This window comes from Saimiri boliviensis, chromosome 5 (assembly GCF_048565385.1).
Source record: "Saimiri boliviensis isolate mSaiBol1 chromosome 5, mSaiBol1.pri, whole genome shotgun sequence".
NCBI lineage: Eukaryota > Metazoa > Chordata > Mammalia > Primates > Cebidae > Saimiri > Saimiri boliviensis.
In genome coordinates, this window is record NC_133453.1 from 37,877,683 (window position 1) to 37,905,562 (window position 27,880).

At 40.6% G+C, this 27,880-nt stretch overlaps 1 protein-coding gene and 1 pseudogene across 3 annotated transcripts in view; both read right to left on the minus strand.

The window, feature by feature from the left end:
* Nucleotides 1-989: 989 nt before the first annotated feature.
* On the minus strand, nt 990-26,355 carry LOC101039245 (UPF0729 protein C18orf32 homolog pseudogene; annotated as a pseudogene).
* The window catches only part of CARF (calcium responsive transcription factor), a 92,717-nt gene continuing 88,720 nt past the window's right edge, over nt 23,884-27,880 (minus strand). For 2 of the 3 annotated variants that reach the window (XR_012517646.1, XR_012517642.1), the window contains one exon: nt 23,884-27,732. The gene's annotated coding sequence lies outside the window, so the exon portion shown is untranslated. The remainder of the gene's footprint in view (nt 27,733-27,880) is intronic. The other variant, XR_012517650.1, reaches the window with a different exon arrangement.

Genomic DNA, 27,880 nt, shown 5'->3' on the forward strand with positions numbered 1-27,880 from the left:
TAAATAATAATTACTACTTTTAAGGACAAGCTACTTCATTGTGTTAGTGGTCATTACATCTTTATGTTTAACATCATTACCACCCACCAAAACTCCACCCATTTCACTGCACAGACTCGCTGCACTGTTTCACAGTAAAACTCTGCTCCACTCCAATTAGAACAGCCCAGAGAAATTAGAACAAACAGTAGTCAAATTCATAGGCATGAATGACAAAGGACCAAAGATTTTAAAGTACTGATTTAGTAACAAGAGTATCTACTGGCACAAATGTTTTATTTAATCATATTATTAAAATAGCAATAATAGAAATGAAAGCTACATTAATGAAAAAGGAATTCAGGAGTGAAGTAATTAAATATAACTAACAACATTTTAAAAATGGATTCCATCGATTTCCTGATTAGTATCAGGTAAACATTGAATCCATCAATTCTGATTTCTGGTCTCAGAGAAAAAGGTCAGAGACAATTACAAAGAAGGTACTTCATATTATCAGGTCTTTCTTTTCTTTTCTTTTTCTTTCTTTTTTTTTTTTTTTTTTTTTTTTTTTTTTTTTTTTTGAGACATGGTCTTGCTCTGTTGCCCAGGCAGGAGTTCAGTGGTGTGAGCTCTGCTCACTGCAACCTTGACCTGCTAGGCTCAAGCAATCCTCCCACCTCAGACTCCTGAGTAGCTGGGACCACAGGTATGCACTAGCACATCTACTACTTTTTGTATTTTTCATAGAGAAGGGGTCTTATCATGCGGGCCAGGCTGGTCTTGAACTCCTGGCATCAAGTGATCACCTGCCTTGGCCTCCCTTGATATGGTTTGGCTGTGTCCCCAACCAAATCTCATCTTGAATTATAACTCCCATAATTCCCACATGTTATGGGAGGAACCCAGTGGGAGATAATTGAATCATGGGGGCATATATTTCCTGAGCTATTCTCGTGATAGTAAGTCTCACGAGATCTGAGGGTTTTATAAAATGAGAATTTCCCTGCACAAGCTCTCTGTCTGTCTGCCACCATCCAGGTGAGATGTGACTTGCTCTTGCTTGCCTTCCACTATGATTGTGAGGCCTCCCCAGCCACATGGAACCATACGTCCATTAAACCTATTTTTCTTATATATTGCCCAGTTTCAAGTATGTCTTTATCAGCAGCATGAAAACCAATGAATATGCTCCTAAAGTGCTGGGATTACAGGTGTGAGCCACCATGGTGGCTCATAAACTGCCATCAGGTCCATTTATAAAATGATGAAATCCTTTGGGAAAATCTCTTCAGTCTTTCTTTTTATCAGAGATTTCTGTTGGTCTTTTTGTTGGCAATCCATTTATGTCTGCATCCTTACAGTCTACTTTGCCTTTATTTCTATCATTGGATTCCTGCCTATCTTTTCTAGGCCATATATGATGAATAAAAGGAGAAATCAGAGTAGGTGGATGGCTCCAGGAATTTTTTTGTAGATTCAGAGCAGAGCTGGAGTGATGATTCAAAGAATGCACACCACGGTTCCAGGCTTGAGCTCCTAGACATGAGAGCCCAAGCTGTCCATGTGATAAAACTATTCTCCTTGTGGAAAAAAAAGAGAGAGAAAGAAATTTGACTCCCGCTGGTACTAAAGTAGAAGGTGTGACTCAACCCTGGACCAGATTGAAGACTGGCTGAAAAGGGAAGAGATGAAAACACCTCTCCGTAAAACACACCCACCAGTGCCATGACAGTTTACTCATTCCATGGCAGTAACCTGGAATTTACTACTTTTTTTCTATAAATTTCTGACTAACCTGCCCTTTAATTTGCATGTAATTAAAAGTGGGTATAAATGTGACTGCAGAACTGTCCCTGAGCTGCTGCTCCCCACACACTGCCTATGGGGTAGCCCTTGAATTCCTTCCTAGGGAAAGCCAAGAACCTTCCCGGGCAGAACCCCAGTTTTGGGGCCCACCTGTCATGCAAAACCATTGCAGGAAACCACTCCAAGTAGACAGTAGACCATTAATTAGAAAGGTAAAACTATAAAGCTTTTAGTAGATAGTATCCACATGATCTCTGGGTAGGACAATTTATTTTAATTCTAAAATACACAACATAAAAATTGCAGCCCATGCAATAACTTATACTTGCAATTCCAACACTGTGGGAGGCTGAAGTAGGAGGACCCCTTGAGGCCAGTAGTTCAAGGATAGCCTGGCCAACAAAGGGAGACCCTTGTCTCTACAAACATTTTTTAAAAAATTACTGGCCAAGCGCAGTGGCTCACACCTGTAATCTCAACACTTTGGGAAGCTGAGGAGGGTGGAGCACTTGAGGTCAGGAGTTCAAGATCAGCCTGGCCAACGTGGTGAAACCCCATCTCTACCAAAAATACAAAATTTAGCCAGGTGTCGTGGTGGGTGCCTGTAATCCCAGCTACTTGGGAGGCTGAGGCATGAGAAATCGCTTGAATTTAGGAGATGGAGGTTGCAATGAGCCGAGATCACACCACTGCACTCCATCCTGGGTGACAAAGCAAGACTCTGTCTCTAAATAAATATATTCTTCCTTATGATGAATTTTGATAGTTAGTGAATTGTTAATTTAGAGTTAAATCTGGTTATAACATGGTCTCTGGAGTAAAATGTCTTGGGTTTAGATGCTAGGTTCTTGGTTTTCTAGATATATAATCTTGGGCAAGGTATTTAATCTTTTTGAATTTATGTGCTTTTACATAAAATTGGGATAATAATATTCAGGCCAGTTGTGAGGATGAATTTGTAAATAGAAAGCATCTGGCACTAAAAAATGTTTTCTAGCTGGGCATGGTGGCTGACGCCTGTAATCTCTGCACTTTGGGAGGTCAAGGTGGGAGAACTGCCTGAGGCCAGAAGTTGGATGCCAGCCTGGGCAACAAAATGAGAGACCTGTCTCTACACAAAATTTTAAAAAGCAGATTAAGGGCTAGGCACGGTGGCTCACGCCTGTAATCTCAGCACTTTGGGAGGCCAAGATGGGCAGATCACCAGAGGTCAGGAGTTAGAGAACAGCCTGGCCTACACTGTGAAACCCTGTCTCTACTAAAAAATACAAAATTAGCTGGGCGTGGTTTCCCATGCCTGTAATCCCAGCTACTCAAGAGGCTGAGGCAGGAGAATCGCTTGAACCTGGGAGGTGGAGGTTGCAGTGAGCCAAGATCACAGCATTGCACTCCAGCCTGGACAAGAGGAGTGAAACTCTGTCTCAAATATATATATATATATATATATATATATATATATATATATATATATATATATAACTAATTAAATAAATAAATAAAATAGAAAGCAGGTTAAGGTGAGAGGATAGCTGATGACTTCAGGCATTTGAAGCTGCAGTGAGCCATGATCACCCCATTGCAGTCCAGACTGGGAGACAGAGGAGACTGACTTTTTTTCTTAAGAAAGGAAAAGTTATCTATTATTTTACGAAACTATGTAATTAATATATGTTAAATGAAGAACATCTCTACTTCCAGCATTGTTGACAGTCCAAAAGCTGCTAAGCTTGGGGAAGGGCAGGCAAGTTAAAAGGAAAGTACATGCTGCTAGGTAGCAAGTCATTAGGTAATTCTTTTTAAACAGCTTTTGAAACACTAAAGTTTGTGTTGTAGTTTCCACATATGTTACTGAAAAAATAAATCATTAAACATATTGTCATTCACTGTGTAATTTAATGGCTATGTACAAAGTCCATGCAATATTTCAGAAGTTAATATAATTCCCTTTTTATAACAAGTGATTCTGTGCATTTCTGCTCATTTTCTCTTTAAAATAAATGCCTTCAGTCTTTTATTATGAGCAGCATTATTTCAAATCTAGGGCAAGTAAGGAAATTTAAAAATTCTAAGATTTAATGGTTGTGGCTTAGATAATCTCAAATATAAAAATTACTCACCTAAGTATTAGTAGTAGGAGTCTGATACTACCTGCAAGGTCTTTTTTTTTTTTTTTTTTTTTGAGGCAGAGTCTTGCTCTGTCGTCAGGCTGGAGTGCAGTGGCGCAGTCGCAGCTCACTGCAACCTCCGCCTCCTGGGTTCAAGCGATTCTCCTGTCTCTGCCTCCCAAGTAGTTAGGACTACAGGCTCGTCCCACCATACCCAGCTAATTTTTGTATTTTTAGTAGATACGGGTTTCATCATGTTGGCCAGGATGGTCTCCATCTCTTGACCTTGTGATCTGCCCCCCTCAGCCTCCCAAAGTGCTGGGATTACAGGCGTGAGCCACCCTGCCTGGCCGCAGGTTCTTATGTCTATATAATTTCAACTCCAAATTATTTACATATGTAATACTAATAAACATGTCATTTATTCCCTGTAATTCAGTGTCTTCAGCTATTAAGTAGGAAAACAATATTTACACTCTACTCTATCCACAGAAATTTTGTGAAGAAAAATTGAGCAACCTGTGAATATACTTTGAAATAAAGTAACAAATCCTGCCTATCTTATGAGGAAAATATAAAGCTCAAATGAAATATAGTATATAGAACAGGATTTTCTACAAACCACAGTTCAATGCTGTCATGGCATACCAACTGATAAATTGCTTTGCTAGTTTCCTAGGACTGAAGTTCACATTCCCTGGAGAATACAAGAATAGCTACAGTTTTAACTATTAGTACAGCAGTACAACCACACAAGGTTTTCCTTGAATGCCACTCTGGATTTGATTGAATTTCTCGAAAGTCTTACATTCTTAATTTACCTTTTTGTTTTTTGTTTTTTTTTTTTTTTGAGAAAAAGTTTCACTCTTGTTGCCCAGGCTAGAGTGCAATGGTGCCATCTCAGCTCACTGCGGCCTCCACCTCCCAGGTTCAAGCAATTCTCCTGCCTTAGCCTCCTGAACACCTGGGATTACAGGCACGTGCCACCATGCCTGGCTAATTTTTTTGTTTTTAGTAGAGATGGGGTTTTGTCATGTTGGCCAGACTGGTCTGGAACTCCCGATCTCAGGTGATCTGCCCGCCTTGGCCTCCCAAAATGCTGGATTACAGGCATAAGCCACCATGCCTGGCCCTTAGTTCAGCTTTTTAAAAGTTCTTCAATTCATTTTGGTTCCCAATACTGTTATTGTAGTGTTTCACGAATGCTTGCTTGTTTACTGGCTTGAGATCTCTGAATTTTAGCTATATTCACCTACCATAATTTGAATTATTTTCCTCTGTCTTTTCAATTTAATATTCCAGTGTTTTAAGTATAAATGTTTCTCAAAGTGCCCTGGCATTTAGAGTTGAGAAGAGAAAAATGAGAAAAGATACTACTCCATTGAAATTTGTATTAGTAACTAGCTGACTTATTATCATTGACATCATTCAAACAAATGAATCCATGCTGTTCACCCTAAAGCACAACACGTGGATTTGCCTGTGTGAAGCCATATGATCACAAATCAACATCTTCCCTGTGACCTTCAATTTGGTAATCTGGTGCTCCTATTTGAAATGACTTTTTTTAGTCCTTTTTTTTATTTTTTGAGGCGGAGTCTCGCTCTATCACCCAGGCTGGAGTGCAGTGGCACAATCTCTGCTCACTGTAATCTCTGCCTCCTGGGTTCAAGCAATTCTCCTGTCTCTGTCTCCTTAGTAACTGGGACTACAGGTGCATGCCACAATGCCCAGCAAATTTTTGTATTTTTAGTAGAGACAGGATTTCACCATATTGGTCAGACTGGTCTCGAACTCCTGACCTCAGGTGATCCACCCATTTTGGCCTCCAAAAGTGCTGGGATTATGGAAGTGAGCCACCACACTCAACCAGTGCTTTATCTTAATGAATGATATGTGTGTCTGAATAGTTCTTTATTATACTGTGGTATCTGAATTTTAGCTGCTCTGGAAGATGACTATCTCTTTTGTGTGACTCTTTGAACTTCCTAAAGTGGATTTTCTGTGAACCACAAAACCTACAAGTTGGATCATCATAAACATATGCTCTTAAGTTTGGTGAATATTTTTGGTCATTTTTGTATGATTCAGTAATAAATAGAGACTTGATGTAACTTAAATTGATCAACACAAGGGAAACTTCCCTTGTGTTTGGCGATCCAGATTTAATCTTAATGTCTTTGTCTTGTCTAATGTCATAACTAGATTTTCTTCTATGTTCCACTTAATTTTCAATTTTCATATCAGAACAAATTATTTGCTAATTTTAGGTACTTTTAAAGTCATTAGGTAATTATATGTGATTCAATAGTGACACTAAATGTCTTTTTTTTTTTTTCTTGAGACGCAGTTTCACTCTGTGGCCCAGGCTGGAGTGCAATGGTGCGATCTCAGTTCACTGCAACCTCCACTCCTGGGTTCAACCAATTCTCCTGCCTGCCTCAGCCTCCCGACTAGCTGGGATTACAGGTGCCTGCCATTGTGCCCAGCTAATTTTTTGTATTTTAGTAGAGTTGGGGTTTTACCATCTTGGCCAGGCTTGTCTCAAACTCCTGACCTTGTGATCCATCCACCTTGACCTCCCAAAGTGCTGGGATTACAGGCATGAGCCACCGTGCCAGAGTTTTTTTTGTTTTGTATTTTTTGAGATGAAGTCTTGCTCTGTCGCCAGGCTGGAGTGCAGTGGTGCAATCTCAGCTCACTGCAACCTTCGCCTCCTGGATTCAAGCAATTCTCCTGCTTCAGCCTCCCGAGTAGCTGGTACTACAGGCGAGCGCCACTAAGCCCAGCTAATTTTTCTATTTTTAGTAGAGAGGGTTTCATCATGTTGGCCAGGATGGTCTTGATCTCCTGACTTCATGATCCACCCTCCTTGGCCTCCCAAAGCGCCAGGATTACAGGTATGAGCCACTGTGCCCGGCCTAAATAAATGTCTTTTTAAGACTTTGGAGTCAGACAATTCTGCCCTTTTCAGATGACCTGGGGAAAATTATTGATCACTTTGGACCTCTTCACCTAAAAAATAAAAAATGGAGACAACAATATCCTCTTCAAAATACATGAAATCCCCCATTCCTTACAACTTGCCTACTCCTTTCAAAGGTGACTCTAAAAAGTTAAAAATTAATTCCATTGTATTGGGAGTTGGGTTTCTATTGGAAGAGTGGGTGGGGAAGCCCATCATGTTGGGAAGATTGGTTAATTCAAAAAATATCTATTTAAACTTTACTTAACCTCTGCAACCAAATAATTTCAATAAACTAAAAAACAAAATACACACACATAAGAAAGCTATAGGAAATTTTAGATAAATGTTTATCTGCTATCTAGTTGAAGGAAGAGAATGCTTTAAGCATAGAAGTTATCAAAATTAAAAGCCAAACTACAAACCAGGAAAAGTAACAGAAGGGTTAGTACACTTAATTTATAAAACATTTTGCACTTCACACAATAGCCTTGAAGAAAAACGAGATAGACCTAGTATAGTGACATGATAACAAATCTGAGACTAAAATAGGTGTCCACAATTAAAACAACAAAACTATGCATTACACTGCTATATAACAAAGAATTTGACTTTCCTTTGTCTGTGATTCTTGATAGTGAATCTTGGAATTTCTCAAGTACTAGGAATGTCTTTGTTATGCAAAGAGTTTATGCAAAGAGATGACATATGGTGGGCCCCTCGATAGCTTCAGGATGGGAGCTGGTCATGCTAGAAAGATCAAACATGTAATTAGAGGGTTGGGTTGGGGCTCTGAGCCAATGATATCAATCCAGCCGCCTTTCCTCCAGGAAAGACAGGGAGATTGAAGAATGAGTTCAGTCTTGGGCCAATGACTCAAGCAATGATGCCTATGTAATCAAACTCCCATAAAAACTCTGGACATGAAACTCAGTAGATCATCCTGGTTGGTGAGTATATTGATATGAAAGGAGAATAACATGTCCTGATTCCATGAGGAGAGGGCACAGACCTACCAAATTCAGGACCCTCAAAGACCTTATCTTATGCATCTGTTTATTTAGTCATTTCTGGTTTGTATCCTTTCTAATAAAAGTGTGGTTATACGTATAGTACTTAGTTCTGAGTTCTGTGAGTTGTTTTAGCAAATTATCAAACCTAAAAGGGGATGTGGGAACCTCTTAGATTTGTAGTCAGTTAAAAGTGCAGGCGGAGCTGGGCATGGTGGCTCACACCTGTAATCCCAGCACCAGCACTTTGGGAGGCCAAGGCAGGCAGATTACTTGAGGTCAGAAGTTCAAGATCAGCTTCACCAACATGGGGAAACCCTGTCTCTACTAAAAATATCAAAAATTAGTCAGGGCGCAGTGGCTCACGCCTGTAATCCCAACACTTTGGGGGGCCAAGGCGAGTGGATCACCCGAGGTTGGGACTTCAAGACCAGCCTGATCAACAGTGGAGAAACCCCGTCTCTACTAAAATTATAAAAATTAGCCAGGTATGGTGGCACATGCCTGTAATCCCAACTACTGGGGAGCCTGAAGTAGGAGAATCACTTGAACCCTGGAGGTGAAGGTTGCAATGAGCCAAAATCGTGCCATTGCACTCCAGCCTGGGCAACAAGAGTGAAACGCTGTATGAAAAAAAAAAATTAGTCGGATATGGTGGCACATGCCTGTAATCTGTCTGAGCTACTCAGGAGGCTGAGGCAGGAGAATCTCTTGAGCCCAGGAGACGGAGGTTTCAGTAAGCTGAGATCGTGCCACTGCACTCCAGCCTGGCTGACAGAGCGAGACTCTGTCTCAAAAAGAAAAGAAAAGAAAAGAAAAGAAAAGAAAAGAAAAGAAAAGAAAAGAAAAGAAAAGAAAAAAGAGTGCAGGTGGACCCCGCCTGTGACTGACATTTGAAGTGGAAGCAGTCTTGTTGGAGATCAAAATTTTTTTTTTCGTGAGATGGGGTCTCACTCTGTAACCCATGCTGAAGTGAGGTGGCACAATCTCAATTCACTGCAAGCTACCCTTCCTGGGCTCATGTGATCCTCCCACCTCAGCCTCCTGACTATCTGGGTCTACAGGAGTGTGCCACCACACACAGCTAGAGATAGGGTCTTACTATGTTGCCCAGGCTGGTCTTGAACTCCTGGGCTCAAGCTATCCATCTGCCTCAGCCTCTCAAAGGGCTGGGATTACAGGCGTGAGCCATCACACCTGGCCAAGATCACACTTTTTAATTTGTGTAGTCTGCACTAACTCTGAATGGTCAATGCTAGAACTGAATTGCAATACACCAGTTGCTGTCAGAATAAACACCAATTATGTAAAAAGTATTAAGAGATGCATGAAAGAAAGATTGCCAAAATATTAATGGTGGTTATCACCAGAAAGATTTAAGGTGAATTTTATTGTTTTAAAAACATCTTTTGGCCAGGCGCAGTGGCTTATGCCTGTAATCCCAGCACTTTGGGAGGCTGAAGCAGGCAGATCAGGAGGTCAGCAGATTGAGACCAGCTTGGCCAACATGGTGAAACCCCATCTCTACTAAAAATACTAAATTAGTTCGGTGTGATGGTGTGTGCCTGTAATCCCAGCTACTTGGGAGGCTGAGGCAGGAGAATCGCTTGAACCTGGGAGGTGGAGGTTGCAGTGAGCCAAGATCATGCCACTGCACTCCAGCCTGGGCAACACAGCGAGAGTCCATCTCAAAAAAACAGAAAAACAAAAACTTATTTTATGTCTTCATAGATTTTTTTTAATAATAATCATGTAATATTCATATGATGGGGGAAAGAAGCATTTTACATTATGGGTGGGAGGGGGAAGGAAGCTCCCCGAGACATATTAAGTGAAGAAACTGAAATGCTAAAGAGATTATGTGACCCATTTACACATGCAGTTGTCCCTTGCTATCTGTGGGGGTGTTGCTTCCATAACATTCCTCTACTCATTGAGATATCAAAATCATCATCTGAATATACTCAAGTCCCCTAGGTGGCCCAGTGGAACTGCATATGGGCAAAGTCAGCCCTCTGTATAAGTGGGTTTTGGTTTTGTATCCTTTGAATACTGTATTGTCTTTTCTCTCTACTTTTTTTTTTTTTTTTTTTTTGAGAGACAGGGTCTCGTTCCGTTGCCCAGGCTGGAGTGCAGAGGCACGATCACAGCTCACTGCAGCCTCGACCTCCTGGGCTCAAGTGATCCTCCCACCTCAGCCTCCTGAGGAGCTGGGACTACAGGAGCTGCCATCATGCCTAGTTAATTTAAAAAATTTTTTTTGTAGAAACAGAGTCTTGCTATGTTGCCCAGGTTGGTCTTGAACTCCTGGACTTTAGTGATTATCCCACCTCAGCCTCCCAAAGTGCTGAGATTACAGGTGTGAACAACAGCACTTGGCCTGATACTGTATTTTCTATCTGCATTTGGTTGCAGATGGGGAACCCACTGATGGCAACTGTATTTATTAAAAATATCTGAGCCAGGCATGGTGGCTCACACCTGTAGCCCCAGCACTTTGGGAGGCCAAGGTGGGTGGATCACCTGAGGTTGGGAGTTCAAGACCAGCCTGACCAACATGGAGCAAACCTGTCTCTACTAAAGATACAAAAAATTACTCAGGTGTGGTGGAGCATGCCTGTGATCCCAGCTAGTCAGGAGGCTGAGGCAGGAGAATCGCTTGAACCCAGGAGGCAGAGGTTGCAGTGAGCCGATATCATGCCATTGCACTCCAGCCTGGGCAACAAGAGCAAAACTCCATCTCAAAAAAAAAAAAAAAAAAGGAAATCTGTGAGTATAAGTGAACTGATGCAGTTCAAACCCATGTAGTTCAAGGATCAACTGTATATATACATATGTATACACACACACACATATACACATATCATATGCATACATGTTAATACATGTATAAGATTAGAGATATATACACTATCAATTAATAAATACAGGAATATTCCACTCTCACATACTGCTGACAGTGTGTTGACAGTTATCTATAAGGAAGTATGTAGGGGAGTGTATTTCTATATTGTTTGAATCTTTACCAACCAGAATATTTATGGATTACTCAAGTAATTAAAAAAAAAAAAATATCTCATAGAAATGTTTTTTAAAACCCACAAAGGCCACCAAAATTGAGTTTTAAAAATGCAGGTTGGGCCCAGCACAGTGGTTCATGCCTGTAGTCCCAGCACTTTGGGAGGCCAACAGAGGAGGATCACCGCAGCCCAGAGATTTGAGACCAGCACTGGCAACATAGAGAGATCCTGACTCTACAAAAAAACAAAAAATTAGCCAGGTGTGGTGTATGCCTGTAATCCAGCTACCTGGGATGATGAGGTGGGAAGATTGCTTAAGCCCAGGAGATTGAGGATGCAATAAGCAGTGGTTGTGCCACTTTACATCAGCCTGGGTGACAGAATGAGACTCCATCTCTAAAAACAAACAAACAAACAAAAAAAGTAGATTGGAATATAAAAATAGATTAAGTTGAATAAACTGGTATTTCACATAAGAAAAAATCTAATAAAAATGTTAATCTTATTCTAATAATGCACTACTTTGAGATAAAGTAAAATAATAAAAGTTTATAGAATGAAATTTGATAATATCAAGAAAGGCTGAGGCAGGAGAATCACTTGAACTCAGGAAGTAGAGGTTGGGGTGAGCTGAGACTGTGCCATTGCACTCCAGCTTGGGCGACAGGGTAATATGTCTCAAAAAAAAAAAAAAAAAAAAAGTGAAAAAATGCTTATGCTCTTTAAAAAGCAATTCCATGTCTAGAAATCTAAACCAAGAAATACAGTCAGAGATGTAAAAAAAAAAAAAAAAAAAAGAATCATTATACAAAAAATATCTAGGCTGGGTGTGGTGGCTCCCACCTGTAATCCTAGCATTTTGGGAGGCCAAAGCAGGAGGATCGCTTGAGCTAAAGAGTTTGAGACCAGCCTAAGCAACATAGTGAGACCCATTTTTACAAAAATTACAAAAAATTAGCTGGCCATGGAGGCATGAACCTGTAGTCCCAGTTACTCAGGGGACTCAGGAGGCAGAGTTGGAAGAATTGCTTGAGTCCAGGAGGTTGAGGCTATAGTGCTACTGCACTCCAGCCTGGGTGAGAGAGTGAGACCCTGTCTCAAAACAAAACAAACAAACAAAAAGTCATAAAAAATTAGAAATAACTGAATGTTCAACAATATGGGGAAAAGGATAAATTCATGTGATATATCTATATTATGCATCCATTAAAAATACTAATTTTGAAGAAACTTTAAGGAAATGGGAAAATGCAATGTAATATTCATTTCTGAAAAAAACACAAGATAATTTCATATGATCCAAATTATATTTAAATGAGACAAATAACTGCTAGATTTTAAACGTAATTCTTTGAGAGTTTTGCTCTTGTTCCCCAGGCTGGAGTGCAATGGCACAATCTCGGCTCACCACAACCTCCACCTCCCGGGTTCAACTGATTCTCCTGCCTCAGCCTCCCGAGTAGCTGGGATTACAGGCATGCACCACCATGCCTGGCTAATTTTTTTGCATTTTTAGTAGACACAGGGTTGCTCCATGTTGGACAGGCTGGTCTCAAACTCCTGACCTCAGGTGATCTGCCTGCCTCGGCCTCCCAAAGTGCTGGGATTACAGGCATGAGCCACCTCGCATGATCAATTATTTTTCTTTTTCAAGCTTCCTCATTGGGAGCTTATTATTTTCATAATTTTAATTTTTAATAAATTTACTCAGTAGCAATTTAAGTTCTCGGATTCATGTGCAGAATATGCAGCTTTGTTACACAAGTATACATGGGTCATGGTGGTTTGCTACAACTATCAACCTATCATCTAGGTTTTAAGCCCCACACGCATTAGGTATTTGTCCTAATGCTCTCCCTCCCCTTTTCCATCACCCCTCGACAGGCCCAAGTGTGTGATGTTCCTCTCCCTGTGTCCATGTGTTCTCACTGTTCAACTCCCACTTATGAGTGAGAACATGTGGTGTTTGGTTTTCTGTTCCTGTGTTAGTTTGTTGAGAATGATGGTTTCCAGCTTTTTTTATGGCTGCGTAGTATTCCATGGTATATATGTGCCACATTTTCTTTATCCAGTCTATCATTGATGGGCGTTTGGGTTGGTTTCAAGTCTTTGCTATTGTAATAGTGCTGCAGTAAACATACATGTGCATGTGTCTTTATAGTAGAATGTTTTATAATCCTTTGGTTATATACCCAGTAATGTGATTGCTGGGTCAAATGGTATTTCTCGTTCTAGATCCTTTAGGAGTTGCCATACTGTCTTCCACAATGGTTGAACTAATTTACACTCCCACCAACAGCATAAAAGTATTCCTATTTCTCAGCATCCTCACCAGCATCTATTGTTTCTAGACATTTTTTCTTTTTCTTTTTCTTTTTTTTTTGAGATGGAGTTTCACCCTGTTTCCCAGTCTGGGTGCAATGGCACGATCTCAGCTCACTGCAATCTCTGCCTCCTGGGTTCAAGTGATTCTCTTGCCTCAGCCTCCAGAGTAGCTGAGATTACAGGTGCATGCCACCACACCCGGATAATTTTTGTATTTTTAGTAGAGACAGGATTTCACTATGTTGGCCAGGATGGTCTCAATCTCTTGACCTCGTGATCTGCCCACCTCAGCCTCCCAAAGTCCTGGAATTACAGGCATGAGCCACCATGCCCGGCCTGTTTCCAGACTTTTAATGATCACCATTCTAACTGGCGAGAGATAGCATCTCACTGTGGTTTTGATTTGCATTTCTGTAATGACCAGTGATGATAAGCTTTTTTCATATGTCTGTTGGCTGCATAAATGACTTCTTTTGAGAAGTGTCTGTTCATATCCTTCACCCACTTTTTGATCAGGTTGTTTTTTCCTTGTAAATTTGTTTAAGTTCCTTGTAGATTCTGGATATTAGACCTTTGTCAGATGGATAGATTGAAAAATTCTCCCATTCTGTAGGTTGCCTGTTCACCCTCATGATAGTTTATTTTGCTGTGCAGAAGCTCTTTAATTAGATCCCATTTGTCAATTTTGGCTTTTGTTGCCATTGCTTTGGTGTTGCCATTTTTTTTTTTTTAAGACAGGATCTTACTCTTTCACCCAGGCTGGAGCACAATGACATGATCATAGATCATAGCTCACTGCAGCCTTGAAATGAGCTCTAGTAATCCTCTTATCTCAATCTCCAGAGTATTTGGAACTACAGATGTTGTGCCACTATGTCTGGCTAATGTTTAGGTATTTTTGTAGAGAAGGGGGTCTTGCTGTGTTGCTGAAGCTGGTTTCAACTCCTGGCCTCAAGCAATCCTCCTACTTCAGTCTCCCAAAGTGCTAGGATAACAGGCATGAGCTACAATGCCCAGCCTTTAAACAGTGTTTCAGACATACCAATTGTCTCTTTAATCTTTGGTTTACTGATAGAAAGGTAATTCAAATAATGTAAATATTTTAATTGACTAGATAAAGCACTGAACCTTTAAAGTACACTGGGGTTAAAGTAGCCCAAACTCTGACACTAGTTGTAAGACTCTGAGAAAATTATTTAACTCCTCTGAGTTACACTCATTCATCTGTTTAAAAAAAAAAACCATGGGACCAGATTTCCAAAATTTATCCTAGGTCTAAAAATGTTTATGATCCACTATTATTTACTGATATCACTGATGAAGTATAAATTTCTTCCTTATACTCTGGTTTGACAGTTTGTGCAAATGTGATGGATTAATTCGAGATTGTCAGTGAAGTTGAGGAGGGCTGGATTCGGATTTTAGAGTTAGAATAAACCTTATTAACCATCTACTACTGTATAGCTGTACAAACTGAGACAGAGATATTAGCTGACAGTCACAAAAGAGAAATAAAAGCAACTACCAAAAGTAAAAAATCCAGAGCTAATTATTAAGATCAGTGGTTTCCCAAACTGTTCCTTCTATCCACTGAAACATTTCTTTGATTAAATACTCTTTAACAACAAAGCAACCCAGATGTCATGAAATTAGTAATACTTTAAATTCATGCATATTTTTATTAATGCACTTGAACAAATCATGATATATATACATACAAGTCATATATATTTGTTTAGGACAAAGATTCTCAGAGCTGTCTGCAATTACTTTACAAATCCTTAGGATTAATCAACAAGCAGGGAACTACTAATATAGATAAATAACAGGGCCAGGTGGGGTGGCTCACGCGTGTAATCCCAACACTTTGGGAGGCGAAGGTGGGTGGATCACGTGGTCAGGTGTTTGAGACCAGCCTGGCCAACATAGTGAAACCCTGTCTCTACTAAAAATACAAAAATTAGCCAAGCATGGTGGCGTGCACCTGCAGTCCCAGCTACTTGGGAGGCTGGGGCAGGAGAATCGGTTGAACCTGGGAGGCGGAGGTTGTAGTGAGCTGAGATTGTGTCACTGCACTCCAGCCTGGACCACCGAAAGAGACTCCATCTAAAATAATAATAATAATAATAATAATAATAATAATTAAAATGACCCCAGTATTTCCATGAAATAAAAAGACCTCATGAATGAAGAATTACTATAATGTAACTGGTATAGAAGTCTTTCTCTGAAAGCCACACATTGATTTACAGCTACTATAAACTAGAATTTTTGTTTCATTTTGTTCTTCACTTCATCTTTTGGCTAAATTCTTCTTAAAAAGCTAAATATACCCATATTTTTGATGATCATAGCTCACTGCAGTGTTGAACTCCTGGGTAATCAGGCAATAGTTCTGGGCAGCCTCCCGTGTAACTGGGACTATGGGTGCATGTCACCACATTTGGCTAATTTGTTTTGTTTTATAGAGACACGGTCTTACTTTGTGGCCCAGGCTGGTCTCAACCTCTTGGCTTCAAGAAGTGACCCTCCTGCCTCAGCCTCCTGAAATGCTGGGATTACAGGCATGAGCCACCTCTACTGGCCCTAATGAATATAATTTTGATCTCTAAATATTACAATATATTTTCAAATCTTAACCTGAAAAGAGAAAAAGGATCTCCTTGACAAAGTTAATACATTTACATGTTTCAATTAAGTTAATACATTTACGTGTTTCAATTACCCTTTTTTTTTTTTTTTTTTTTTTTTTTGAGACAGTCTTGCTGTTCAGACTGGAGTGCAGTGGTGTGATCTCGACCCACTGCAACCTCCGCCTCCCGGAGAAGGTTCAAGTGATTCTTGTGCCTCAGCCTCCCAAGTAGCTGAGATTACAGGTGTGTGCCACTGCATCCAGCTAATTTTCATATTTCTAGTAGAGACGGGGTTTCACCATGTTGGCCAGGCTGGTCTCGAAACCCTGACCTCTGGTGATCCACCCACCTCAAGTACTGGGATTACAGGTGTGAGCCACCACGCCCAGCCTCAATCATCCTTTTAAAGCCAGAATTTATACTGTCTCTAAACATACTTGTAAAAGCAAAATAAGTAAAATAGTTTATAGTTTATTCAACCTCAAGATTGAATAACATAAAAAAGATTAAACATTGATAGTTTAAGGTAGGCAAGTTTAACGTAGGAAATTTTTTTAAAGCCTAGAAAACAGAAAGACTTTTCTGAAATAGTTTGATGATCAAGCCTAGAAATCTGATGCCCTTCCAGGGGAGGAATGTTGTATATAAATATGGTATATTAAGGGGCATTAGACGAGTTACCCTATGTTGACACTGAATGGTAATGTCTCTTGGAGACCCCTCTTTATAGTGCACTGAGTATATATATTTGTTGACTAAGAAACTGAAGAGATTAATTAGTAACTAACCTAATTTCAGATTCTTATTTCCCCTACATCCCCTCACAGATTCTTGTTATTTTCTTCCCTCATTTTTTCCTGTCTCCATTATTAAGCACAATTATTGGTATAAAAGAGGTTTTCAATACCCATTTTTAGACTGCATTCTAGCCTGGGCAATGAAGCAACACTTCCGTTCTCTCTCCCTCTTCCTCTTTCTTCCTCTCCTTCATTCTTTTTTTAAAAAAATTTATTTTTCTTTCTTTTTCTTTTTCTTTTTTTTTTTTTTTTTTTAAAAAGATTCTAAGGTGTACTCAACTGACCAGTTTGAGACTTTTTTATTTTTGAGACAGAATCTCGCTTTACTGCCCAGGCTGAAGTGTAGTGGCAGGATCTCAGCTCACTATAATCTCCATCTCCAGAGTTCAAGAATTCTCCTGTTTCAGGCTCCCAAGTAGCTGGGATTACAGGTGTGTGCTACCATGTCCAGCTACAGTTTGATACTTTTTAAAATTTAATTTTAAAATTATTATTATTATTTGAGAGAGAATGTTGGTCTATCTTCAGGCACCAGGCTGGAGTGCAGGGGCGCGATCTCAGCTAACTGCAACCTCTGCCTCCCAGGTTCAAGCAGTTCTCCTGCCTCAGCCTCCTGAGTAGCTGGGACTACAGGTGCATGCCACTAGCCCAGCTAATTTTTGTATTTTGTTTTTAGTAGAGACAGGGTTTCACCATGTTGGCCAGGATGGTCTCAATCTCTTGACCTTGTGATCTGCCAGCCTCGGCCTCCCAAAGTGCTGGGATTACAGGCGTGAGTCACCGGGCCCGGCCTTTATTATAATTTTTATTTTTTTGAGACAAAGGCTCACTCTGTTGCCCAGGCTGGAGTGCAGTGGTACAATCTCAGCTAACTGCAACCTCTGCCTCCCAGGTTCAAGCAATTCTTGTGCCTTAGCCTCCCGAGTAGCTGGGATCACAGGCATGCACCATCATGCCCAGCTAATTTTTGTATTTTTAGTAGAGATAGGGTTTTGCCACATTGCACATGCTGGTCTTCAACTCCTGCCTCAGCCTCACAAAGTGTTGGGATTACAGGTGTGAGCCACCAGGCCTAACCTATTCCCTAGTTTTAAATATCATCCTTATGTTGATAATCCATACAAATGTTCATTCCTGATCCTGAGCTTTACATTTGTATCTCTAGGGCCTATTGAACATTTCCATTTAAAAGTCAAACAACCAGGTTCAAAAGAGAACTCTTTTCTCTTCCCAATATATTCCTCCCATCAGAGTTCTTTCCCTCAGTAAAATCCACTACCATTCATACAGTTGCTCAAGGCTAAAACCTGGGAGTCATTCTTCATTCCTCCCTTCCTTCACTTACTTCCTTCACTGCCACCCCAACAGATAATCAATCAGCAAGTTCTGATGATTCTATCTCCAAAAGATACTCTGAATTTGTTCATTTCTTTTGCCTCCAGCAACACTCTAGTTCCTAACCACCTAAACTTTCATCTGTGCAATTGCAATAACCTCCTAATTGGTCTCCTCATTTCCATTCATGTCCCTCTACAACACACTCTTCTGCAACATATAAACCAAGGCATAATACTTATCCACTTAATAACCTCTATGGTTTCACTTCTCTACTTAAAAACCTCTACGTTTTTCACTGTACTTAGAATAAAATTAGCCCTATGATTACCATGGACTCCCAAGGCCTTCTGTACCTCTCTGACCTCATCTCATATCACTTTCTCTATTGATCTCTAAGTTCATTTGACACTGGCCTTTATAACCTGTTGATAAAGCAAAACTGAGTTTTCTGCTTACTGCAGAGAAGGAGAATACTACCTTGACAGATCTCAGCAATATCTCTGAGGGGGAAGGGCAAAAATGAGACATGGTATTTAGGGGGTCTGGTTTAAGTTGGGTTTTCAGTATAGGGATCTGATTGGTATAGGGTAAAGACCACAAGGCTGATGGGCCAAAGTGACCCATTAAAGACTCCTTCTCACAGAAATGAGCCTGCCTTACTATCTCTGCTATGCTCAGCCATGGTCTGGAGCAGCCTGAGGGAAGCAGAACTTCTGCACAGCACTTTGGTGGATCCAGAACATAGCAGCTGGGGCTATTCATCAGTTAGTTTATGCAGAGCAAAAGCTCTGAGTGACTCTTTCATAGCTGCCACAGCCCACTGCTTGCACTAAACAGATGAATGTCTTTCTACAGGTTCAGGGTGCAGTTCCTCCATGGTGCCTGTGGGCCTATCTTCTGAGGGCACCACAGAAGGGCCTTCTGACACTGCAGTTGATCTTGGGGTTGCAAATGGTACTCATCTCTCCCTCTTACACTAGCTATTCTAATTTCCCTTACCCGTCACCTCATAAGGTCTCGTTGGCTTATTGGTGCTGTAACCCAAACCTTAATTCCTGAAGGAGCTAAGCAATCATATTGTCCATAGGACAACACTTCTGCATGTGTCCACTCACAGTTACAGTGGAGAATAGGAGTACCAAAAGGTGCCCAGATGGATCATCTGGGTTCCACGTTTAGTTCTCCTGTCTTACTCTCTCCTGTTGATAAGGGTCCATTACCTCTGCCGGAATGTTGATTCCTCTTCTCACCTGCTGGTCCTGGACACAAAGGCTCCAAAGTACACAGAAGCAGCCATATTGAAGTTCAATAAAAATTTGTTATTTCCCCTTTCAAGAGTAGCTCCCTTTGGTACTAGTACCTCCAAGCCTGCAGTTGAAAACATGGAAAGCACAAAATCTCCCAGTGTCATTGGGAGTAATTTTAAGTGGGGCCACTTCAATGTCTGCCACTTGAATTCGCAACCCAAGTATTCTTCCTGATGGGAACACAGCATCTTATAGTGGCCTCTAGTTTAATGCATATACTACATCTTCAAGGACAGCTCTGCCTTTAGAAAGCAGTTCCAGCTTTTTTTTTTTTTTTTTTTTTTTTTTTTTTTGAGACGGTCTTGATCTGTTGCCCAGGCTGGAGCGCAGTGGTGCGATCTCAGCTCACTGCAACCTCTGCCTCCTGGGTTTAAGTGATTCTCCTGCCTCAGCCTCCCGACTAGCTGCGATTACAAGCAGATGCCACCATGCCTAGCTTATTTTTTGTATTTTTAGTAGAGACAGGGCTTCACAGTATTAGCCAGGATGGTCTCGATCTCCTGACCTCGTGATCCACCCACCTCGGCCTCCCAAAGTGCTGGGATTACAGGCATGAGCCTCCATGCCCGGCCACTGTTCCAGCTTCCTATGTGTTTACAATCTTAATAAAATGTAGTAATTTCCTTAAGAAACAACCATATCAGTTATTTTGCACAAATATTCATATCTCTCTGTAATTATTTTGAATGTAGTTGCTGCCTTTAACAAAAATGACCAACTTTTTTCTCCTTAGACAAAACTAGAAGACAGAAAATCAGGAAAGGTTTATATATATATATATATATATATATATATATATATATATTTTTTTTTTTTTTTTTTTTTTTTTTTTTTTTTTGGAGACTAAGTTTCGCTCTTGTTGCCCAGGCTGGAGTGCAATGGGGTGATCTTGGCTCATTGCAATCTCCGCCTCCTGGGTTTAAGCGATTCTCCTGCCTCAACTTCCCAAGTAACTGGGATTACAGGCATGCACCACCATGCCCAGCAAAATTGTTTTGTATTTTAAATACAGACAGGGTTTCTCTACATTGGTCAGACAGGTCTGTAACTCCCAACCTCAGGTGATCCACCTACCTCAGCCTCCCAAAGTGTTGGGATTACAGGTGTGAGCCACCACGCCCGGCCTTTTTATTTTCCTGAGATGGAGTCTTGCTCTGTCTCCCAGAGCTGGAGTGCGATGGTACAATCTCAACTTGCTGCAACCTCTGCCTTCCAGGTTAACGCAATTCTCCTGTGCCAGCCTCCCGAGTAGCTGGGACTATAGGCATTTACCAACATGCCTGGCTAATTTTTGTATTTTTAGTAGAGATGGGGTTTCCCCATGTTGGCCAAGATGGTCTTGAACTCCTCCTGACTTCGTGATTCACCCGCCTCAGCCTCCCAAAATGCTGGGATTATAGGCGTGAGAGGTTTAGATATATTTTGCAGGTATGCAGTGGCACAATCATAGCTCTCTGTAACCTTGAACTCCTCGGCTTAGGTGATCCTCCTGCCTCAGATTCCTGAGCAGCTAGAACTATATGCCACATGCCACCATGCTTGGTTAATTCTTAAATTTTTTGTAGACACGGGGCTCTCAACATGTTGCCCAGGCTGACCCCTGGCCTCAGCAAGTCCTCCTGTCTTGGCCTCCCAAAGTGCTGGGATTTCAGGCATGAGCCACCGTGCTGAGCCCCTTTCATATTATGTTTATATGTTTTAAGTAGGCTATGTACATAACAAAATCCAAGGACATTTTCACATCCTGTAAATAAGTCTTTTGTGTATGGTTTTTGTGAGTTTTTTTTTTTTTTTTTTTTTTTTTTTTTTGACAGGTAGGAGGATCTGAGACAGCTCTGTTGCCCAGGCTGGAATGTAGTGGTGTTATCACAGCTCACTGCAATCTCCAAACTCCTGGGCTCAAACGATCCTCTCACCTCAGCCTCCCAAGTAGCTGGGACTACAGTCAGGTGCCACCATGCCCATCTAATTTTTGTTTTATTTTTAATAGAGACTGAGTGTCACTATGTTGCCCAGGCTGGTCTAACTGCTGGTCTCAATCAATCCTCCTGCATTGGCTCATGTAATCCCAAAGTGCTTAGGTTACAGGCATGAGCCACTTTGCCTATCCTATTCTTAAATTTATAAGAAAAACAGTAAAGTAAAACTCTTTAGGGACCAATGTTTTAGCTCTCATTTGTATTAATTAACTTGTTTAACACTTGCCTAAGGTCTTTCTAGACAAATGCCCAGGGTCTTTCTAGATTTCTAGATCCATAGCTAACTTTTTTACTTTTACTTTTTTGAGAGAGTCTCACTCTTTCAACCAGGCTTCAGTACAGTGGCTGTGATCACAGTTCACTGCAGCCTTGACCTCCCAGGCTCAACTGATCTTCCCACCTCAGCCTCCTGAGCATCTGGGACTACAGGCACGTGCCACCACACCAGGCTAATTGTATTTTTGGTAGAGATGGGTTTCACCATGTTGCCCAGGCTAGTCTTGAATTTCTAGACTCCAGTTCCCAAAGTGCTGGGATTACATGTATGAGCCACTGCCCCTGGCCATAGTTAACTTTATAGAAAAGAAGCAAAGGGCTTGGTTATAAGAAAAGGGGATTTTATTTATTTATTTATTTATTTGGGGGGGTTGTGGGATTAGGGTCTCACTGTGTTGCCCAGGTTGGAGTGCCACAGAATGATCTCAGCTCACTGCAACCTCTGCCTCCTGAGCTCAAGGGATCCTCCTGCCTCAGCCTCCCAAGTAGCTGAAACCACAGGTGTGGGCTACCACTGCTGGCTAATTTTTCTATTTTTAGTAGAGATGGGGTTTCCTCACGTTTCATAATATGATTTATGAATAAGAAGTTTATATATTGTATGGAAAATGTTCATAAGATATTCCTGATTAATAGATGAGTCACTGGACAAATCTGTCCAACTTCAGTTAAATACAGAAGTTTCAGTTAAATGTAAAGCTATTAAGTATTTTAATATTATAGAAATATTTTACACACACACACACACACACACACACACACACAGAGAGAGAGAGAGAGAGAGAGAGAGAGAGAGAGAGAGAGTGATGGAGTTTTGCTCTGTCGCCAGGCTGGAGTCCAGTGGCTGATCTCGGCTCACTGCAACCTCCACCCCCTGGGTTCAAGTGGTTCTCCTGCCTCAGCCTCCTGAATAGCTGGAACTACAGGCATGGGCCACCACACCCAGCTAATTTTTTTTTTCTATTTTTAGTAAAGACAGAGTTTCACTATGTTGGCCAGGATGGTTTCGATCTCTTGACCTCGTGATCTGCCCACCTTAACCTCCCAAAGTGCTGGGATTACAGGTGTGAGCCACGGCACACACACACACACACACACACACACACACACATATATATATATATATATATATATATATATATATATATATATATATATAATTTTTTTTTAAGACAGAGTCTTGCTCTCACCCAGGCTTGAGTACAGTAGCACGATCTCAGCTCACTGCAACTGCCTCCAGGGTTCAAGCAATTCCCATGTCTCAGCCTCCTGAGTAGCTGGAATTATAGATATGTGCCACCATGCCTGGCTAATTTTATTTGTTTTTATTTTTTATTTTTAGTTGAGATGGGGTTTTGCCATGTCGACCCAGATGGTCTAGAACTCCTGACCTCAAACGATCCTCTCACCTGGGCCTCCAAAAGTGCTAGAATTATAGGCATGAACCACCACGCCTGGGCAAGATGATAAAGTCTGAAGATACCCATCATTACACTTTAATCATGATTCCAAATTTTTATAATTTGTAGAAGTAATGATTATCCTTTTGTCCTATAAAATCAACGTAAGAAATATACAAAGCTTAAATTATGAGACATTCAATCTTCTTATATAAACTAGAATATTGTTGGCATTAATTTCATATATAAAGTCAGGAAGATCATTGTTTTTAAACCCTTTAAACCATATGATTAACTCATTCTGGTTTGTCCAATAATTCATCCATCAGGAATATGTCATGAACATTTTCCATACAATATATAAACTTAGTATTCCTAAGTCAAACAATAAAAACCCTTTACATTCTGTTTAAAAGCTCTTATTATTGGAACTGAGGCATTTTCTTTTAATTTTAATCAGAAATATCTTTTTCAAAGGGAATGTTTAAAAAAGCACAAAGAAATTTAATGATTTATTTCAGAAATTAGTCTTTAGAAATTCCTAGAGTGAGAACATAATGACAGAAAAACTATTTACATCAATTAATCTTTAAAATTTCTCAAGGGAGGCAGATGTGGTGGCTCACACCTGTAATCCCAGCACAGCACTTTGGGAGGCCTAGTTGGGCAGATCACCTGAGGTCAAGAGTCCAAGACCAGCCTGCCAACATGGTGAAACTCTGTCTCTACTAAAAAATACAAAAATTAGTCAGATGTGGTGGTGCATGCCTGTAATCCCAGCTACTCAGGAAGCTGAGCCAGGAGAACTGCTTGAACCTGGGAGGTGGAGGTTGCAGTGAGCTGAGATCATACCATTGAACTCCAGCCTGGGTGACAGAGAAAGACTCTGCCTTAAAAAAAAAAAAAAAAAAAAAAATCCCAAGGGAAGGAAAGGGGAAGAGAAAAAGAAAGAAAAAATGAGCCAGCTTTAGTCAAATACAAAGTTGTCACTGTAAAAGCCTAATTATCTTTACTTAATTAAGGAGAGAAGAAAGCTAAGATGTAGGAAAACCTATTTAGACATAAACACACGTGCCAGTGCAAACACACACATACACATGTACACAGGACAGTCAATGCAACTGGTTTAAACATTAACCCAGGCTCTTGACAATATAATTTGTGCAATTACAATGCCAGGAATTGACCAGGCACGGTGGCTCACACCAGTAATCTCAGCACTTTGAGAGGCTGAGGTGGGCAGATTGCTTGAGCCCAGGAGTTGAGACCAGCCTGCGTCACATGGTGAAGCCCTGCCCAGATAACTTAGCTGGGCATGTTGGCATCAGCCTGTGGTCCCAGATACACAGGAGGCTGATGTAGGAAGATCACTTGAGCCCAGGAGGTTGAGGTGGCATTGACTGCACTCCAGACTGAGTAACAGGAGACCTTGTCTAAAAATACAGGCTGGGCACAGTGGCTCACACTTGTCTAGCACTTTGGAAGGCCAAGGAGGGCGGATCACTTGAGGTCAGGAGTTTGAGATCAGCCTGGCCAACATGGTGAAACTCCATCTCTATTAAAAATACAAAAATGAGCTTAGCATGGTAGTGGGCACTTGCAATCTGAGCTACTCAGGAGGCTGAGGCAGGAGAATCTCTTGAACCAGGGAGGCAGAGGTTGTGGTGAGCCGAGATCATGCCACTGCACTCCAGCCTAGGTGACAGAGGGAGACTCCGTCTCAAGAAAAAAAAAAGCCAGGAATTATTAATACTTGAAGTGTGGAAATGAGAGTAGAAGGTGCCTACTATATTAAATAAAGTGGTCTTTCTCTTTTAGATGAACAAGTCCATCTTCTCATGTTTCAAAAGAAAGGAGAAAAAATCAGAAGGAGAGAGAGGACAGAAGGAAATGAAGGAATATAGGACAGGGAAGTGGAATAAAAAAGACATTAAATTCAAATTGTGATTTATAGAGATCTAAAAGATAGTTTTAATTTTTTCACATTTTTAAGTAGCTGGGCATGATGGTGTGTGCCTGTAGTCCCAGCTACTTAGGAGGCTGGGATGGGAGGACCGTTTGAGCCCCAGAGTTCAAGGTTGCAGTGAGCTATGATGGCACCACTGAACTCCAGTCTGGGTGAAAGAGTGAGATGGGTTTTAAGAAAGGGTTTTCTTTTCTTTTCTTTTTGAGATAGGGTCTCACTCTGTCACCCATTCTGGAGTGCAGTGGCACTGCAGCCTCAACCTCCTGAGTCAAGTAATCCTATCACCTCAGCCTCCTGAGTAGCTGGAACTAAAAGTGCATGCCACCATGCCTACTAATTTTTAAATTTTTTGTAGAGACAGGGCCACTATGTGGTCCAGGCTAGTTTCAGACACCTTGTACAGCCTGCCAAAGTGCTGAGATTACAGGCGTGATGCTTGGCCTGTTTCTTTTTTAAATTGTATATATTTAAGGTATACAATATGCTTTGTTGTACTTGATATACATATATATAGTGATTATTACAATGTAACAAATTGATATACACAATCTCATATTGCGTATATCTTTTGATATACTTACTCTTCTTATGTCTGCTAAGAGTACATAAAATCTACTGTCTTGGCAAATTAACAGTATACTATACAATATTGTTAAGTATAGTCCTGATGTTGTTTATTGGATCTCTAAACTTATTCATCCTACATAACTGTAACTTTGTACCCTTTGCTACATCTCCTCAACTCTCAGCCCACACAATAGCCACCATTTTAGTCTGTTTCTATGTAAGTAAAAAGTTTATTATTCCTAGGTAATACTCTCAAAATAGGCAAATGAGACCTAGCATTTGGAATGTTTGATGAAAAGTAAGAAATCAGATCATAAACCCAATGTGAACTTACCTCATTCTCATCATTGGAAAAACCCTAGGCAAGAGGCTCAAAAGGCCTCAAAAAAGCATATGGTTTTCAAGCCAAGGGTCTTTTGCCGTTTTATACTAATCTTCTGCCATTCCCTCCACAATATTCTATGCTTCTGCCAACCTGAACTTTGTTCACCACCCTGGAACTTCCTCTTTAAAACATTTCTTCCTTTGTCTGGATTGATAGTACTTATCACATTACAATTGGATGTATAACACAATATAACTGTGTCCCTACATGAGCCCCCACAGGGCTAGAATTCAGTTTAATTATCTTTCTATAGCCAGTTGGTAATACAATGTTTGGCTCTCAATAAATTCTCAGTCACTGTTGATCATGATTGGAGAGAAACATGCAACCATGCTGACTAGTCTCATCTTCAATTTATGAACATGAACCTCAAATAGCCCTTAAACAAATAGTCTTAGTAATATCATATTTCTCTAGGCTCTTCACTCTCCTAGGCAATTATCTTATACCTTCTCTTTTCTCCTTAACCCCCTAAGACCCTTTAATGCACCCATCTTCGCTCTACCTAAGGACCATGTTACTTCACTGAGAAAAGTGAAGCAATCAAAAGAGAATTCCCACAGATTCTCACTTGTACCCACCTACTATCATCTGTATCCATGTAGTCTTCCTTCTATCTATCCATACATGAAGTATTTATGCTTTATCTAAAGCCAAATCCTTTCCTTGGTCACTACATCCTATCCCCTTTCTCTTGTTCAAAAACATTTCTTCAGCAATTCTCTCCCTTCAACAACATTCCCATCTAATTTAGGTTGCTTTCCATTTATTTTCTATAAGGACACTCTGAAATCTTAAATGTGAATGTTCATTTAAAAATATATACATATGTATATATTTACACATATATGTGTGTGTGTGTGTATATATATATATGTGTGTGTATATATATATATGTATGTATGTGTATATATATATATACACACACATATATATATACACATATTTTGAGACAGAGTCTAGCTCTGTCATCCAGGCTGGAGGGCAGTGGCATGATCTTGGCTCACTGCAACCTCCGCCTCCTGGGTTCAAGCGATTCTCCTGCCTCAGCCCCCTGAGTAGCTGGGATTACAGGTATGCATCACCATGCCTAATTTTTAGTAGAGACTTTATTTTTAGTAGAGATGGGATTTCACCAGGTTGGTTGGGCTGGTCTCGAACTCTTGACCTTGTGATCCCACCTCAGTCTCCCAAAGTGCTGAGATAACAGGCATAAGCCACGGTGCCCAGCCTAAAAAATATATTCTAAGCCACCACTGTGATACATTAGTAAACAAAAAAAGGCCAATATCTCTTTCTCTGCAGACTTTATAATCTACTAACAGGAGACAGAGAAACTGTAAAATCTATTCTCAACACATGGCCAAGGTGACCCTTTTAAAATAACATCATGTCATTTCTTTGCTCAAAACTCAGCAGTGGCTTTCCATTTCCACTCAGAGTAAAAGCCAAAGTCATGCTATACCTGAGCGAGTAAAGGAATGCGCCACACTATGAGATTGAGTTATGAGTCCTTTATTGCCGGCAACCGAGAGACAGCTAACACCCAAAATTCTCTCAGCCTCGGAGAAAGAGTTAGACGTTTTTTTGTACCCTAGTTTGAAAAAGGAGGGGGAACCTAGCAGAAACAATTTTTCTCACAGAAGCAGAGCAAGCAAAAAGTTAAAAGATAAACTAGAAACAGTACCAGATGCAGGGGCTTAAGCTGTCACAAAAGACATACAACTTACAGATATGAGGGCTCTTGGTACTTAGCAACATCTGCATTCTCAGGGTCTGCTGGTACCGAATGATTCATTATCTTATCAGCAAATGCATTCCTGGGTGAGCCTGGTGTCATCCTGCCCCAGCTACACACTACAGCTACATACCTAATGGAGGGAAAATAACTGTAAGTGAAGAAGCTAAGATGGAGTTTGTCCAGCTTCTTCAACTAAGAATGAATTGGTAAGGCCAACACAAGGTAGGTTAATACAATAATGGCTTACTAAGACCTAGTATGATTGGATTCTCTAGTAC